The sequence below is a fragment of the Porites lutea genome, chromosome 2 (genome assembly GCF_958299795.1).
Source record: "Porites lutea chromosome 2, jaPorLute2.1, whole genome shotgun sequence".
Classification (NCBI taxonomy): Eukaryota; Metazoa; Cnidaria; class Anthozoa; order Scleractinia; family Poritidae; genus Porites; species Porites lutea.
In genome coordinates, this window is record NC_133202.1 from 949,509 (window position 1) to 968,848 (window position 19,340).

The following is a 19,340-nucleotide window of genomic DNA, read 5'->3' on the forward strand; positions in this document are numbered from 1 at the left end:
GTGAGTTAATGAGAAATAAAAATCTTCAGAAGAAAGCTGTAAATTATGGGATTAATAAACTCACTCCATTTATTCAAGATTCTGTTGGAACAGCAATGGATGAACTATCAACAAAAGTTAGACCAAATAAAAAGTATAAAACTGATAGACCAGAATTAGATGGGAAAGGAATAGATATTCACAAATGGATTGGAAAACTTCCAAAACCAAAAGCAGGATGGACTCCAGGTTCGTACAAATATATGGGTCCCTACAATCCTCTAGACAAACAATTAAGTTATAATCCTGAAACCGGAAAAGTGACAGCAGCTTATCACGATACAGTGATACGGTGCATTATTTTGCATTATTTTTTTGGCCAGAGAAGATTTACAGACCAGAAATTAGATGATTCAGGATTAGTATAAGTTAACTCACCTTGTTTATTTTTAATCTTTGTAGCTCTAGCAAGATATTTATCTCGTCGATCTTTGTCTTTGTGAATAGTGTAGTCTGGATATTTAGGTGAACCAAAACGAACTTTCTTTCCACTTTGAAGTGTTGCCATATATTTGTTATTTTTTCGTGTTGAATAATCAAGCGATTCAGCACCAAGTTTTTTAGCATTTCGGGTTAACTTTTTAAAATCTTTTCCAGTAACAAGATATTTTTTATCTGGAACATAATCTGGATCCACATCATGTCTATAACCATCATCAACTATAAAATCTAAATCCTCTTGAGTAGGAGTAGTTTCTCTCGATCTTGGTTCCATTTTTATTATTTTGATTATATTGATTTTAATCAACCTGGTAAAAAATAAATAATATCTTCTATTACTCCTACTAAAATATAATCTGGATCCCATTTTTGTTGGATCAAAACTTTTATTTTTAATAACATTTCAAAATAACGTAATAGTTTCTCATTATATAATAACTTTTGAATATTTTCATGATAAAATCTAAGATATATGTAGTATTCTAACATTATCAAAAAATGTAAATCAATAAAACTTTTTTCTTTTTCAATTTTAAGTAATATTTGCCTATTAAGAAATTTTTTTAAATTTTGTATCACTTTCAATTTATCACAAAATTCTTCATATTTTCTTCTATCAGAATCAATAGCTTTCTTTTTCTTTTTTGCTTTGTAATAGTTATAAACACGAGTTTCTAGAAAGTTGTCAAATATTCTTTTTATTTTTTCTATAGATGTCATTATCTTATTATAAAATAACATATCTTTAAAACACTAATCTTATAACAAAAAAATGTTATAAGATTTAATAATCACTATCACTATCACTATCACTATAACTATCACTATAACTATAACTATCACTATTCATAAATCTATTGTAAAGCTCAAAAAAAGTAATATAATCAGGTTTTAACTGTGACTTAAACTTTTCAAAACTTTCACAAAATTCATCATACTTAATTTTATCATTCGGATCAAAATCAAAAACTGGAAAATTATCTTCATAATACGCGTAAAACACATCTGAGTAAATTTCTAAATCTTCTTCTAATCTATATATAAAATTAACATCTGTTTCTTTTAAACGTAACTGACTTATATCTTGTTGTAATCTCCCATTTTTTTGACCTCTTAAAAAACTATCAAAATATTTCTTTATTTTATTTGCGGATAAACTACTAAATTTTTTTCCTTCAGGAAAATAATCATTTTTTCTTTTAATAAATGATTCTATACTCTTATTTATTCCACGAATGTACAACCACTCTTTTTTATATTGTTGCGCATACTCAGGAATTTTATCATTTTTATTTTTAGATTTTAATTTTAAAACAATGTGCGCAGTTCCCACTTTCATTACTACTCTTCTGAACAGTTTTCAGTAGACACTTCAACGCATATAAAGAATTCGTCTCCTTTTCCTCTCTTTCCTTACCATTTTTTCAACATGGTAGGATATCAACATTTTTTAAAGCTTTCCCTAACCGTTTTCGGAGGACACAACGGAAAGACATTACAGCGTACATGGGAGATACCAGACTAAGCACAAACTGCTTTTTACAAACAGACTGCAATTGATGTAACTTGAGTTTGCATGTATTTCTCTCCAGGACAACTTTTCGAAGCTTCTCTCTGTCATCCTCCAGCTGTCTTCTCAACAGCCTCAGGCGTGTAACTGTAATCGCCGCTGCCGGCATAATCTCGATTTTTGTAGTTACGGCGTCTTCGCCGTATGACTGCAGCTTTCTCTGATTGCATGTCCCGAAGCAGTTTGTTTAACTCCAAGATTCTTAATTGTTTCGCCCCTTGTCTCGTTTATACTATTTTAAGTTTTTGCCTCCTTTACAACATCATCTTCAAAATCCTGGTGTTGATCCGTTCTAGAATTCAGATTCTCTGCTGATGCCTTTAAATTATCTTGTGCAAAATTTAAGAGGAAGTGATGGGAAGAAGGAAAATATTTACCACTGGATATTAAAGCATTGCGAGACAAATCCAGGGACTTAAGTCGAGTAAATGCAGAGAGAGAAGTGCCCAGTGAAGATATCTTTTCATGATATGTACCAGGCAAAGAGAGAGATTTCACATGATCTTCATGATCACAGGAAAATAAATAATAATGACAAACCATCATATCATCACCAATGTTTATTTATTTATGGTGATGCAATAATAATAATAATAATAATAATAATATTTTAAAAGTGATTTATTCATCTATTTTGCACAACTATCAATACAGTATGTGGTCCTTGGTCCACGACTTGGTCCGCGAATGTGTTCGATGATTTATTGATTAGTCTTCTTTCATATGGTGAAGTTTCGGCTTTGCTGCTGTTGGTGAAGCTGCAAAATTAGAGTTTCTTGAATTTTTTACTTTTGCGGCACCATAAATTACAAGGTCATGTTTACGTGGCTTGTGAATAAATAAAACGCAACGGGAAGACGTGCCTTTTTGCAGGACACTGGTTTTCAGATAAAACTTTTTCTGCCGATGGAAGCCAATTTTGCTGCAGACTTTTTTAGTTTTTGTTTTATTGACTTTCGGAAAAATCACCAAATTTCGCGTAGTGGTCCTTGGTCCGCGACCTATCACTGTGGCTTAATGACATTCCGCAAAAATAAATGAAACCTTTTGATTGATAAAAGGAATGTGTTAAAAATATTCCTAATACATGTTTACAAGTTCTCTTTTCTTCATTTCTCGAACACATACAGAGTTTTTCAACCCCACTGAATATATTCTCTATATTTTGATCTTTCATATGGTGAAAAGGTGCTGTATTTTTATTTTTACCTATGCTGAGCGCTGAGTATTAATTTATAGCATAATTGTATGAAGAATAAATAAAATACATGAAATATTGTGAAAATTACGTTTTCGTAGGGAAACTATCACATTCTGTCGTGCTTTTCGTTCTTTTTACATGAGTCGTGGACCAAGGACCATCACGCACAGTCGCCTTTTTTCGAATCACAAACAAAATACTTAAGGTTAGAACTTGTCACTTCACGATTATCGAGAGGAAAATAGCAGTTATCTTCAGGGAGCATTTCAGCTGGTTACGTTTTGATTCAGGTAAGATTTTCAAGATAATAATATCTTGTTGCACACCAAGGACCACATACACTATATTTAATTTTGAATTGTGCATGTATTACGCATGCACAATATGCGTGAATTAGTATGTGTAATCAAATGGTGACGAGTGAAATTAGGGAATAATTTCACGCGCGTTTTGTCCAAATCCTTATAATTTCCCGAGCCTTTAGGCGAGGGAAATCATTAGGATTTGGACAAAACGCAAGTGAAATTATTTCCTAATTTCACGAGTATACCATTTAATTACCTATTAATATCATGGGTGACGAATTACGTTAGCAGTCTTGGATTTTTGACATGTTTATCCTGGATCGTATCGATCGAGAACTCCTGCACTCTCTCGAACGTTTAGAGCTTAAATTTGGCTTAAGTTCAGAGTTTTTTGACAAAATACCTGTTAGAATCCTTCTTGATGTGCTCTTTCGTGTATTCAGTTTTTCTAAAGCGTCTTTTTGTGCCCTGACATCTTCATTCATGACATTTTAAAACTTGACACTGAGACGTACGGAAGGTTGCCATGGCAATTTTGTAATTTCACATGTGAAATTACAAATTAACGCTGAAATTTCGCGCCAAAATTAAGGAGTAATTCGTCACCTATGATTTATTATAATTATTATTATTGAGCATGTATTACTATAAAAATACTACAGAGATCTTGGATCATATCAACAGTGCTCGTCATAATATATTTACTCGGCTTGTCTTTAAGTGTATTTCAGCTTGCCCAATTAATTAGCGAAAATAACCAGTCTGAACCGCCCCAAACCGGTCCCATAAATGCTGACATCAGCAGAAATCCCAAAATCTGTAGACGTATGTGAATTCCGGAATGGACAGCCATCGTAGTAACAACAACAACAACAATGCAGACTTCTAAAAGAAAACAAGATCAATGAACGGTATTGGCAAATTGTAAAAAAATGTGGTTGAGGCAAAAAGATCAGTCAAGTTACTCCATGCGCGTATTACCAGTAAATTGAGCTTAGTTCTCAATCTTTTGCTCATGAGCCCCTTTTTATTTTTTAAATTAATCATACTATTTCACAGCGTTTAATTTATTGACTCTTTCTTTGACCTACGGGACAATTATATGTATATGTGTATATTGAGGTCACACAGTGATGCGATGGATATGTAAATAAATGTAAACAGTTGAGTGCATACCTGGTGTTGTGGGTACTGCTTGAGATGAAGTACAACTTACAGTTGAACCAGTGTAGGTGGATGTTGGAGATGAGATTGCAAGAAATGTGGACGATGCTGCAATATGGTTGAGGTAAAAAGAATCAGTCAAGTTACTCCACGTGCTTCTTACCAGTAAATTGAGCTTAATTCTCTATCTTTTGCTCATAAGCCCCTTTTGTTTTTTAATTAATTTTTTAAAATAATCATACCATTTTACAGCGTTTCATTTATTGACTCTTTCTTTGACCTACGGGACAATTATATGTATATGTGTATATTGAGGTCACACAGTGATGCGATGGATATGTATTACATGTAAACAGTTGAGTGCATACCTGGTGTTGTGGGTACTGCTTGAGATGAAATACAACTTACAGTTGAACCAGTGTAGGTCGATGTTGTAGATGCGATTGCAAGAAATGTGGACGATGCTGCAATATGGTTGAGGTAAAAAGAATCAGCCAAGTTACTCCAAGTGCGTCTTACCAGTAAATTGAGCTTAATTCTCTTCTCAATCTTTTATTCATGAGCCCCTTTTGAATTAATCATACTATCTTTCACCTCCGGGACACTCACGTACGGTGGCGTTGTTTTCTTTAATTGTAACTGCTTCCAATTATAGAAGTAATGTTTACACCGTATTACCTGTATCAGCGAATGAGGATAAAGCTAGAAGCCTAATTGAAAGGGGCAATGTGTTTAAACTGCCAATTAAATCTTACAACGTCAAAAACAGGATGTATCAGTAGTGATAGAGGGTCATTTTACGCCGTTTTGGTGCATAGGTATAGGTAAATCAAGAATAAAAGATGTTTTAAGTTATCTTTCCCAAGCGGTGTCGGAAAAGCGTGCTTCTGAATTGCTGCATAGTATGGTCCCTTCCCAAGATATTCTTTTCTGGACTCCCCACGGACAATTACTTTGAAATAAACGTATAATTCCACAAACATCGCCGACCTAGTTGAGTATGTGTTACTACTCCCACATAACAATGACGTTGCCAAGCCTCGTACGTTTCTAGATGAACTTGTAGAGTTAGGATTCGATAAAGGTTTAATCAAGAACAAAAAGTTGCTAAGTGATTTAATAGAAAAGGAAAAAGGCTACCGAAATGCAGAAGATACTTCCGATAACGAGATTCATAATGAGGAGAGTTCATCGGAATGAAGAAAAAAAGGCGTTTGTACCTGACTGGCTAATTTAGCTTGCAAACCGCGGCTACGGCATGTCCACGGATGACTTCCCTAAATCAGTGAAAAAGTTCCTGGACAAGGAAGTAAGAATTATACCATTTAACAGCCGCTCGTGTTCCCCACCATACCCCAGTCATTTGTTATGTTTTATTTCAGGATGCTAGGTTATATTTTTGGAATCGATTGCCAGACTACTTTGCAAGTGCAAGAGAAGCTTTTAAGTCGCTTGCCTGTCGAAATGTATGTACAATTACGTTTTTTATATTTGTGTCCGGATACTGGGCCAGCTGTCCGGATACTGGGGAACATGAGCTCTGCAAAAATATTAATTTCGCGATGGAAACAAAGGCAAAAACTGTCTTTCGTCATATTAAGGACTAAATAGATTTTCTCTAGGCCAAATTTCAGAGCTCTTGCGATTAACAAAGGAAAGTTATTGCAATGTTAAACTGAAGTGTCCGGATACCGGGCAACACACTGTATGAATATTAATGATTTACCTATACCCAAACCTATTGCTGGTTTTCAGTGTCACGCCATTCAAAATAGATCAAAATCAAAATCAAAATCGTTCAATAGATAAAGTCCAGAATCTGGGAAATGAAGGGAGGTACATATGCAAAGACCCTTGCCAAGATTCAGGTCAAAGGAAGATTTCGTATTCGAGATATCCGAAGAAATGTTTTACCCAAACTTATAGAGATTTGTATGGAGACGCCATGCTGGTGCTCACCTGGATGAGCTCCAACGTGGCGGACGGAGACCAACAGAAACATCTGTTACCGAGTTTTGCTACAAAAGCGTGAATTTATTCTTCGAGAAACTCATAAATATTAAAGTAATAGTTTTTCTAATACATAAACTGTTTAGATAGCAAAATGTCCTGAAATAAGTCATTTTTTCAACCTACATGACAACTCTCTTGGCCGTCATGTAAATGCCGCGTCACGCAAAAGTTTAGAAATTCAAGCGTACTCTATCACAAAACCAAGAACCCTTTTGAAGCGAAAATTTGTATGAAAATTAGTTTTAATGCGTCGCGAAAGTAAAATCTCGGTAGGATCGATAGTTTTTTAGTTTGAATTTTAGTGACGTCGTGTGAAAACCAGCAATACCTATACACCTAAACGGCGTGAAATGACCCTCTACCACTACTTGTATCTAACTCGTACGATTTACTTTTGAAACAAGGTTTATAAATATCGACTCTTCAGAGAAAACGAAAATAAGGCGAATATTTTACTTAACAGTTTAAAATAACTGAAAAGGTTGTTACCAATTGTTCAGAGGACAGGACATCACCATCTTATAGTTTAATCTGATTTTTTTTTATTTACATAGGATGGACTGAATGATACTTACTTTGGTGTGTGGGTGTGACGCTGAAGCAACGTAATGGACTTAAAAAAGACGAACTTGAACTCCAGTTATATGGATTTATAGAAGGATATATCCCCACATTTGCCCCGCTGGAGTTATCTGACATTAAATAGATAAACCAGTTAGATCTCGTTTATTATTTATACTTCATCAGACATGAAAAGCTCTCAGCCCAATCCGCAGCGGGATGGATATAATCTAGAGGGTTCCATGACCAGAACTTCAAACCACAAAATAACAATGACCAAATGTCGGTAAGAAATAATCGCGAATACTTTTAGAAACTACACCCGGCAACATATTCGACAACTTCTTTCGTACCCGTTCAATGACAATATGTCTTCTTATCAAGAAAACTTGTCTCTTTGCCAACGGGTTTTGGCGGTAGGATTCTTAACCTTGGTAATAACAAGTCATACTTGCGGTGAAATATTTGGTTACACTGAATTCGCTTTCGATTTCCATTGGTGGTGAACCTATGACAGCGCCCTTTCCCTTCTCACCCTTCCCCCTGATTTTGGAGTTGAAGCAAATGGCTTCATGTACTGCTCAACTGCATGTACATACTCATCTGAACTAGTAAGGGGCAAACAAGAAGTACACATTTCTGGACAGTCCGCGAACTGAAATTACCTCCTACAAAATAGTAATATCCATGTTCTGCCCATGTGAAACACGCCCCATGTTTTGTGCCTCGTTTTAGAGATAAAACGTTAGGTGGCAGTCGACCAGCAGGTGATATTATCTGTATAATTCCACCTGCTCCACCACCCAAACCGGTAGCTGCACCCAACCCTGGTCCAGTTTTTGGTTTGCCATTTCCCCCATCAACAATGAGTTTTCCTTGCTCCTTTAGTTCAACCTAAAGAAAATAAAGCAATGAAAATCATGGTTAAATTGGGTATAAAATCAAGCAATAAGTGAAAAGTTCAAAACCAAAACGTTGGATCGACCCTTAGTGTCTTGTCATATCTCAAAAAGCAACATCCGTTTTTGGACGCGGATATCCGGATTTGGTGATTTTCCCAAAAAACGCAAACATACTCTCTGACGATGTTGTATACATTCAAATTTAACTGTTTATAATTAAGCCATAAAGGCGAAGTTTGAATCATTTCCTTTCTGAGTTATAAATAGATCCTATTTTAACACTTGTTCTCCTTCGTAAGAGTAGAGCAAGGTAACACGTAAATACTTCCTAACCCATTATCTGAGATAAGATTAAACTCTGTGATAAGAGAGACTCGATCATTTTTTTAAAGTAGAATCTGGAATAAGTATCTGTGAGAATTTCATTCAGAAATGGGGTTAGCAAAATTCGTGGAGATAAAATTAAAAATTAGTAGTAGTAGTTTTGCAGATTGGAAAAATAAACCTCATGTAGCATGTGGAGCTTACGAAATCATGGCGGCTACACTCTACTGATGCAGTTTTGCAGTATGACTTCACCAACCTTAGAAACTCTGCTTTGTTAAGTGCTCGGTGTATCTATTTGTTGATTTTCAAAAAAATATGCAATTAAAGCAGTCTGTGTCCGCGTCTCGACCGCTATTCTTCTCACCAAAACCAAGTCGTATGAAAATGTTGATATTTCAGTCTCCGAACATCCTTACTCCGTCTGAAAATGGAAGACGAGACTTGAAGAAGTAACGGGGATTCAAGGGATCGTTTGTGCGTGTAATAAAAAGGCCTCCTCGACTATTGACTTTTACTTCTTTTGTTTGTTACTTGAGACAGCTTTACTTTGCCGTGTATACAGTGTCGAACTTCTCCTATAGTCTAAAATCATCATCCGCGAAGTTATCCACACCTTTCTAATACAGAGAAGAACCGCTCCTCTATTGAAAAGTTGAGGTTGTGGATTACGTAAGTGTTCAGTACGGTAAATGCGAAAGAGGCTGTCCCGTAGTTACACCTAGTCAAACTTCGCTGCTATTTAAAAAAAAAATTACTGCGAATTTTGCAGACTGTTGTAGATACAGATTCAAACTTTGCCTTTAGGAATCCTGCTGTCATAAAAAAACAAGCCACAAAAATAATGAGTCACTATGAACTACACATTAAAGTCATGGATTACTTGAGAAGCGTTAAGACGAATAAGTCCACCAGATCCACCAGAACATGATTCCACTGTTTCACGCTGAGCTGAAGCTCTGATGATTGCATCTAAAAAGTATTGAAATAAAATGTTTCATCGAAGAAACATATTCCTTATCAATAAACAATAAAAGAAATGATAATAGGAAATAATTGTATTTCCTGAAGACGTGGCGTGAGCAGGCTGTTAATGAAATAACGAATTTCTGGCGATTGGGTCATTTAAGATTCTTCTTCAAGAAACAGTTTTAAGACTGAGATTGATACCGGATGATAGGATGATTAAAACACAGCTTCTGAGTAAAAGATTAGCACTGTTGCATAGAAATCAGGAGAATGAGTGATACACTCAATTACAAGGTCTTCCGGAATGATGGTTATTGTGGGAAGCCGATCACTATCTCTGCACCTGTAGCAGTTGTCATCAGACTTATATTTTTCCTGAGCACGTTTCAGCCTCTCAGGGTTCTACGTTGTTAACAAGTTACATATCAAATAGTTTACAAAGAATTTGCTAATCGTTAATATTTATGGTTATGCATCCTTTATCTGCTACAATTTCAATGGCTCCTCCACCAGCAACACTTCCTGTGTGATGAGCACATGAACCTAAGGTTAAAAGAAGTTAGAATTAATAGCAAAAAGAGAAATTTTCAACACTAGTTTATCAGGAAAAATATCTTATTTTCACCATTGATAGGTAACATTCGTTTGTCTTTGCACACTTATATCTCAATCCTTTCTGAGTTTATTTGTTGTATTCTTTAGTTGCAGATGGGATATTTTCTGGTTTAGTAGTATTATAGTAAGGACCGAATTGACCTTTTTAGGGAGGAATCTTTATTTGAGGGGGAATACCTTAACGTCGATGACGTTATGGCTTTTTGTCTTTATCTCATGAATAAAATGCGGTGGAATCTCATTATCTTCGCTTTTGTGTATTTCTAATACAATAGAAACAATAGTCTCACCTAACCTTGACCGGTTGAAGCTGTTTGTCATGCTCTTATGCTCTTTAACCGGTTTGAAAGGTTTTCTAGTAATGTCTAGCGCAATGATTCAGTCTTGGTTTTTGATTGGTGGACTTGAAGCGAAGAAAAATTTTAATTCGTTCATTCATGTTGTCGAAGGAATAAGCTTGTGAATTAAAATCACTCAGCTGTAAAGTAGCCATAAACGATCAGTTTCCCGCCGCTGTCATTGTCCATTGTAGACAGCCTATAGTCATGGTTCCGGTTCACTGATTCTTGGCGCGTAAATTGTACATGGTAAGGAGGATGAAGGCAAACTGGCTCTTTCTACCACCAAAAGATTTTTTTGCTTAGTCTTCCTCCTCCACCACCACATTTCTAGTGTTTTCCCTCCACCACCCCCAGCACCACGTTTCTATTGTTTTCTCTCACCACCACCACATTTCGAATATATATGTTGTGGTTCAATATTATCCTTGGTTTAAATTTTATTTTCTTTTATTTCAAACTCATTATCATACATTACCATACCTAGAAACAAAAGAAAATAAAATTTAAGGCAAGGATAAAATTGAACCGCAACATATATATTTAGCCAAAGCTAAAAGTGAAGCTCCCGTTTATGCATTTTGAATTTACTGCAGACAATGGACTTTAAACTATTGAAAAGACCACAAAACTATACTTAACTTTACGGAAAAACCATATGACTAAAAAACATAAACTTGAGCCCGCGATCATTTAATAGCTAACAACTGGTCAGCGGAAAATTGAAAAAAAAAACACGCGACCTCCATGATTTGGCATCTGAGCTGGCGATACAGTCATGTGACACTGGTAAGCAGATACTGTTTTGACACCTGTCAATTGACCATAATATGGATATTTATTATCATGTTAAAAACAGGTTACGGGCTCCCACACTAGCTAGAAAATTAGACATTTCACATTTCACACGGTTAGTCGGTCACGTGATTAAAAAAATTTCTCGGATAGATAGATTACCAAATTTTCATAGGTATGGGCTCCGCTCGCGCGCGCGAACGTGAAGCTCCGCTATAAATTAGCTAATTAATATTAATTACAGTTACATACACACATATTTTTATTACAACTCCCTTAAAGGGCGTTCCAGTTACAGGACAATAAGGCAAGAAAATTGCAAGAAAAAGGCGTCAATAACAGTAATTCATAAAAATAATAATAAAAAAATAAAAATAATTAATGAAATAAAACTTGCTATTTCGAATCCGGTTCTTGATTGGAAAGAGGTAGTTTGACAAGTCGCTTCTTAAATATGTTAACTGAGTCGGTAGATTTAACATTATCATTGATGCCACTCCAAAGCTTTACCCCTCGGAAAGGAGAATGACCGCTGACCGACAGCTCGATGGCATCTCGGAATGTTCAGCTGACTACTGTGTCTCGTACTTCTCGTGTGGTAGCACTGCTTCGTGTCGTGAGGAACAACCCTGATTTTCTTCAACTGTAAGCTGTTTGTCCAGTTCATCAGCGACAGTTTCTCTAACGATCAGACACTCCAAAACTCATGCATGCATTAGTCCAATGTACTTAAGAAATACATTCCAATCCCCGAAGAAAAGGAAATTGTTGTCATATAAAGATGCTCTAGTAGACCAGGGGCTCCTAAGTAGACCCAGCAAAAAAATTCTCCTACTTTACAAAGAAGTGAATTCTAGTACAAGTGGGTGGTCACTGTTGTTACAAGCTTAGGTTTTTTGATGCTATAAAAGAGTAGAGGAAGCTATTAGAAGATAGATTTGGTTGACAAAGAGCACAATAGTGAAAAATGAAAGAGCGGAAGTTTCGATGATAAAAGCGGTAATAAAGAGCCAACGATGAAAAATCTTTTGAGCAGTCTTTCCCAAGCGAGCTAATGTTACTCCCGTTTTTAAAGCTGATGCTAAAGATGTAGTCAAAAATTAACGGTCTATTTCAGTACTATCCATTCCGAGTAAATGTCAAGAGAGGATTGTGTATAATGCTGTATACCCTTATTTGGCTCCTTATCTGACAGATTGGCAGCACGGGTTTATGAGGGGACGTTCATGTGCTACTCAGCTAGCATCATTGACCATCAATGACCACCTTGAATGAGCGCAAACAGGTGGACGTTGGTTTCCTGGACTTTGCAAAGGCATTTAGCAGAGTGGCACATAATATCCTGCTGCAAGAAATTAGGTAATTTTGGTATCTCCGGTGCGCTTTTGAATTGGTGTAAGGATTATCTCACCGACAGAGAACAGAGAGTTGTCATAGTTGAAGCACGTAATACCGTACAAAAGGAGTGTGAGAACTGTAAAAAGTGCTTTTATGACCGGAAAGTTGCTAAACTTAAACAAACCAACGTTAGGCGGTGGTGGAAAGAAATCAAAGGCCTTACTGGGCTGAGATGTTCCGAAAGTTGGGTGCAGCAAATGCTTGGAGATCAATTAGAGTCCACTGAGTTGCTGGCTAACAGCTTCAACACCTTTTTGGCTGGTCTTACTGCTGACTTTGTGCCGTTGCCCCAAATTATCCCTGGTTCATTTTTCCCGGTCCCTGAACACCTACTGGTTGACACACATATGGTATACAAGGCCCTGAGAGGTATTAAATCGAACAAGTCAGGGGGGCCTGATCCCATCCCGGGGAAAGTCTGGAAAGAGTTTGCTTTTGAACTTTCACCAGTCATCACTAATATCTATAATTCCTCGATGGTACAAGGATACGTCCCTGTGTTTCTTAAGCAATCCGAAGTGGTCCCTGTACCAAAATGTTTGCCACCCAAAGTAGTTGAACAAGATCTTCGGCCTATTTCTCTCACGCCCCATATTGCAAAGGTCATGGAAGGGCTTACGCTGTATTCCCTCTTCAGGCAAGTCTGTGACAAGCTCGACACCCACCAGCTTGCCCTTGCTGGGAAGTCCACAACCCACGCTCTTGTTTTCTTCCTCCAAGTCATCCTTGAGGCCCTTGACCAAGGTGACAGTTATGCACGCATCTTCTTTACTGATTTCAGTAAAGGTTTTGATTTAGTCGATCACAATATCCTTATCCAAGAAATGGAGCTGCTGGGCGTGCATGAGGCCACCATCAGATGGATCGACTCGTTTTTAACCGACCGTTCACAAAGAGTGCGAATCGGTCAGGTTCATTCGCATCCAGTTACACCGAATGGGGGAATACCACAAGGAACAAAACTCGCGCCATTGCTGTTCGCCATATTAGTGAACAATCTGTGTAGGGACTGGAGATATAGGATTAAATACGTTGATGACACCTCGGTATTTGAATCTACTCCTCGATGTTCGCCTAGCTACCTTCCATTTATCGCCGCAAATATTAACACCTACGCTTCGAAGCGTAACATACGGCTTAATGAGAAAAAATGTAAAGATATGGTTATCAATTTTTTGAAGTACCAACCCACTGTTATAACGCCGATTCAGCTTAATGGTATAGTCATTGATAGAGTATCTAGTTATAAACTCTTAGGGGTTATTATCTCTAATGACCTCTCTTGGAACGAACACTGTGACAGTATCCATAAAAAAGCTACTAGGCGATTGTTTGTGCTGCGGACCCTCAAGAGAGTTAGACTGGGCACTAACGATCTCGTGTTAGTCTACTCTAGTATTGTTAGATCCATTGTTGAGTACGCCTCGCCAGTTTGGGCTGCGATCCCTTTATATCTTGTGGAGTTAATTGAGTCTGTACAGCGGAAAGCCCTCAAAATAATATTTGGCCGGGCAGACTATGCGGAAGCCTTGGTCTTGGCCGGCCTGGAGTCTCTTAGTGACAGGAGAGAAGGAGCTTGTAAGCGGTTTATGGCTACTGCACGCCAAATGTCCCCCCTTAAGAACATCATCCCCTGTCCTGCCGCTTTTGAGTCTCACTACAATATGAGGGTCCAACTTCCAAGACGTCAACATGGTCATACCAGAAGAATTAATGACTTTGTAACTTATAAATTTCAGTGAATGTATGTAAATGGTTAATTGTGTGTGACAATGACCTTCCCCAACAATTCAGTTATTGCTGCAAGTGGGTGGAATAAACAGAATATCTATCTAATATCTATCTATCTATCTATCTATCTATCTATCTATCTATAGAAGGAATAAATTCTACATGGTGAGCTATTCCATCGGGCGTACCTCAGGGCTCCTTATTGGGCCCTTTGTTCTTTGTAATTTTCATTAGTGATTTGCCTGAAGTAGAAATACCGGGAAACTGTGTGTCATTATATGCTGACGTCTGCAAAACATCCAGGATTATAAACCGTCCAGCTGATCATTCCGTATTTCAGTCAGATCTCGACAGTTTATATGCACGGAGTCAATAAAACCTCATGGAGTTGAAAGTGAAGAAATTTAAACTAATGCATATCACTAACAGGAAAACACCTATTCAGGATATTATTATTTAAGTGTAAGTCAGAGTGGAGCTAACATCTGAGCTCTGTAATCTTGGCTTGGTTACTGTTTGCGATCTGTCTTGGAGCACTCTTATTGATAAAATATCGAATAAGGACAACAAGATCCTAGGTCTAATTAAAAGGATCCGTAAAGGATTTCAAGATGTTTGCACATTGAGAACTCTGTATTTTGCCCTGGTAAGATCACAGCTAGAGAATTGCAGTGTTGTGTGGTCACCACACAAATCTAGAAATATTTCTTAGTTGGAGCGAATTCAGCGAAGGGCAACTAAGTTTATTTTGAAGACCAATAATGATTACGAACAACGAAGAAAAAAGCTTAATTTGTTGTCCTTAGAACAAAGGCGATTTTTATTTGTCGTATTATTCCTGTATAAAGCCCTGATTGGGTACATAAATATTGATCTATTTACATATGTATAGTTTTTCTCAGATTCTGATCGGTATCCTTTAAGAGGAAAAGATGAATGTGCTCCTAAAAAGAATTATGCTAGAACTAATACATTTAAGTTTAGTTTTTTCAGTAGGATCGTGGACATGCGGAACACTACCATTGATTCGTCAGGCAACAACTGTTGCTAGTTTTAAAAAAGGAGTGAGGGAGTTCTTATGGAATTTGGGAGGTTTTTAAATTATTATTCTTATTTATTGATTGTTTTTTATCGCACATATCTCTGTATGCATTTTTACATTTCCAATTGGTCTTCGACTCTTTTACAAACCGTCTTTATGGGAATGTCTTTCTTTTTATCACTTACCTGAAACCTTTGCCATTAAATATTTATATTTTTTTATGCGGTGTGTAAAGAGCATGCTTTTCATTTTCTATATAGCATGGCAGCTTCTAGGGATTTTCAATTATATTCTGGACTCCCCGAGGAGAGTTACTTCGAAATAAACCCATAATTCCCGCGACAAACATTACCGAGCTAGTTGAGTGTGTTGATAACGATTATGTGGCTAAACCTAGCGCGTTGAACGTGTTCATAGATGGACTTGCGGAGTTTGTAGTCGATAAGGGCTTAATCAATAACAAAGACTCGATTTGATAGAAAAAGAATAGAGACCTTTTAGATCCTAAGGCGAGTACAACTACCAGTACGAGATTTTCTCAATACTAATTAGTGCGCGCGCGTGAACCAGCGTCATTTTGGCGGGAAAAAATGATAGTCGTTGTCATTCTACTACGAGTTTTAGCGAGAATGTCTTACGTTAGCGGACACAAGTTATAAAGTGTTATAAACTGAATTATTTTGCGACTGTGAGATATCTTAACCTCTTTGAATAAAGAAATCAGTGCTTATTTTTTTGGTGAAAAGATGTACAATGAGGCTATCCGGGGTGGCTATTAGTCATTATTTGAGAATACGCGAAAACACTTTAAGTGAAATCTCGTACTCGTAGTCGTTCTCGTCCTAGTCTCCAATAACGCTAACAAAATGGAGAAAATACTTCCGAGAACCGAGGGTAACGTGGAAAGTTCATCGGATAGTAAAGAAGAGGGAGAACAGATAGCTTCTACGAATGGCAGTGAAGCCGAAGACACCCACGTGAGCGACAACGACACTGAAATCGATAGCGAGGAAACAGAAAGTAATACCTTAGAGCGGTAGACCACCACGTTTCACTCTGACAATCCCAGTGAACATTGTGAGAATGCGAATGTGTACGAGAACATTGATCATGGGATGTACTGAGTCATGTAGCAGCTGCTTGTAAGAGAAGTCATGTACCGGCACCGCAGAAACGACTTATCGACGCACTCAAGCAAAACTAATTACGAGAGAATGACTAGACAACTGACACTTTGACTAACAATAATCGACTGTTTAACTGTGACAATAGATGGATCGAAACGCACCAATGACATTACGAGTCTTCATGGCCAATAACATCACGGCTTAACTGACAGACGACTAATAACACCGCGACTTAATTGACAAATCAGGTCAATAAGCAGAGTTTTATACCATCAACTGACGTGATATAACACACTTTGACTCTGAAGATGACTACCCCACAGGTTGTCGAAACGTCAGTCACTGACAACAATAACATGTCCTATTCAGGACTATGTTCACCCGGACGATCATACTTATCCAACTTATGAAATGCCTCCTGGGTTAATACCTTTCACAGTCAATAAACTACTTTACTTACAACCAACAGTTTCCAGAATTTTAGTAAAAAGTACTTAAAACACAGTTAATTCTTTTAACATAGGCCTGAATTGTCGTAGTGGGTGTGCCGTAAGGTACAGTAATTGTAGTGTGCCCGAAGTTTTTCTTCACTTGTTTTTTTTCTCTATTAACCAATTTCCATTCCAGCTCTCGTTAGTACTTAGATCAGAGCCACAAAGTGATTTTGAAATAGTTTATCTCACCTCCGCTTCCTCCTAATAGTGATACTGTGTCTTGCTGATCATATGCTACATCTGAATATAAAGCACTGCCACCCCGAGCCAGTGCTATTCCGCCATGACTAGAACCAGGTACGCAAACAAGGTCTAAATTAAACTCGCCGGCTTTTTCGAGGCGACCAGGACCAAGACCTGTAAAGAAAATAAAAATCATTAAAAATCCCCGGTTTACAAAACCAACATTAGCCAACATTAAGAAGTCTTATGCAGTCGTTAGAGTACAAGAAAAGTGGTATTTTATCGGACTTTAGAAATGGAGAAAGGGATTTAAGCAGCGCTTCGTTTTTATTAACTAGTACTTCACTCTGTCCGTTTCCACCCAGTTGCAAAAAGAAGTACCACGCGAATTAATCAGACTGCCCCTTCCCTGTGATGGACTAGCATTCTATTTGGGAGAGTAATACTGAGGACGCGACTTATCTCTATTTCTTAAAATTTCAAGAATTTGATCAGATATAAAGAAAAAATATTTAGTAATTGAAATATCCTCGCTACGTTTGTGAGCTTGAAGCAATATTTACCTGTTGTAAGAACAAAGCCTTTGCAAAAATGATCTTTAATTAGGCTGTATAGGTTCGAAGAACAGCATATTTAGAATTTCCTCTATTTGTTTTTTAGACACTCACAAAACATAACAATTATAACACGTTACAAAAAGGTGTTAATTATAAAAAAAACCCAGCATATAATTTAAAGTGACAAGGAAGGCTAAAGAAGTTGGGAGCTTACTATTAAATGTTACTCAAATGGCCACGGAATGAGTGAAGACCAGTCATAAACGACCTGTTCCCTGAGAAAAGCAGTGATTACTGACTAGATGTAAACATTCTCCTTAGTAGCAGCTGCTCTGCCATGGAGTTCTATTTCTCCTGTCCCTGTTACGCTAAACAAATTATGGTAATAAATCGGTCACAGCTGATATGACTTCAGACCTCAGGTGTGGCATGACTTCGAGCCAATGTTTCCTGTGAACTATCATATTATATCACACTGAGTTTCCAAGGAAACCAATTTTGCCTCTTGGTTGAGTATGAATTTACCTCCGACGGTTAAACATTAAAGACACCCAGCGATTTACTGTTCGTTATCATACCGTCTTATTTTACCTAATGTACCCACCTCCCAGGAAGTAAGTGTGAAAGCGAGAGGAAAAACCAAATGCAAATGTAGGAAAGGCAAATAAAGCAGTTTCTATTACCTTTATATAAGAGTTTGTTATTGCGATCTTTGAACGGCGCTACTGATGACTGTGTGAACCCACCGAGACATGTTTCATCCAGCACCTTCTCTGTACACGTCATGTTAAGATCAGTTTCTATTAAGATGTGTCCATTCTGACTTGTTATACTCAGACCATACTTTCCAAATACCTGGACTGTTGAACCGTTTCTGAACTCAATGTTACCACTGAACCTAATCACGGCAGCGAGATGTTCACCATACGAGGAAGATCTTTTTTCATGTGATACGTTGTAATTGCAACTGGGGCAGTTGTTATTAACTATGGATGGTGCAGTTGTGTTGATCTCCAGGACTTCACCGCCTCCTATTATGAGATTACCGGCTAAAAAGGAAATAACAATAATGAATAATGTTTGGACTCAGGATGGTGGGTAGTGGTCTGAGCAACATGCAGCGAAGCTAGGCTCAAGAAGACCGTTATGGGAAGGGGGGGGGGGGGGGGCGGGGGGTGTTAAAAAAAAAAAAAACATTTGACTCCATTTTCATGCGGATACAAGCTGTATCGAGATAAAACATCTTATTACAGCTCCTGGTATCAGCTTGGTGACAAATGTTTTCCGCCAGAGAGCTATGATGTTTCGACATACACACGGGAAAATAACAAAATTGGTGCTAAATCAACATTCTTGTCCCCAGAGACTCTCGATTATAATCGACTAAAAGAAGCGATGGGCTCTGAGAATGATGGTAAAGCGAACATGTGCCCGTGCCCAGTGAAGGAAACCGGCGTCAAAACAGACTGACGGCTCAATTTCGGTACGTTATTAAAATAACTTATTAGACATAACATTATGTATGCATTGAATTCGATGCGTCGTTTGAGCGACGTCGAAAATGAGGCGCT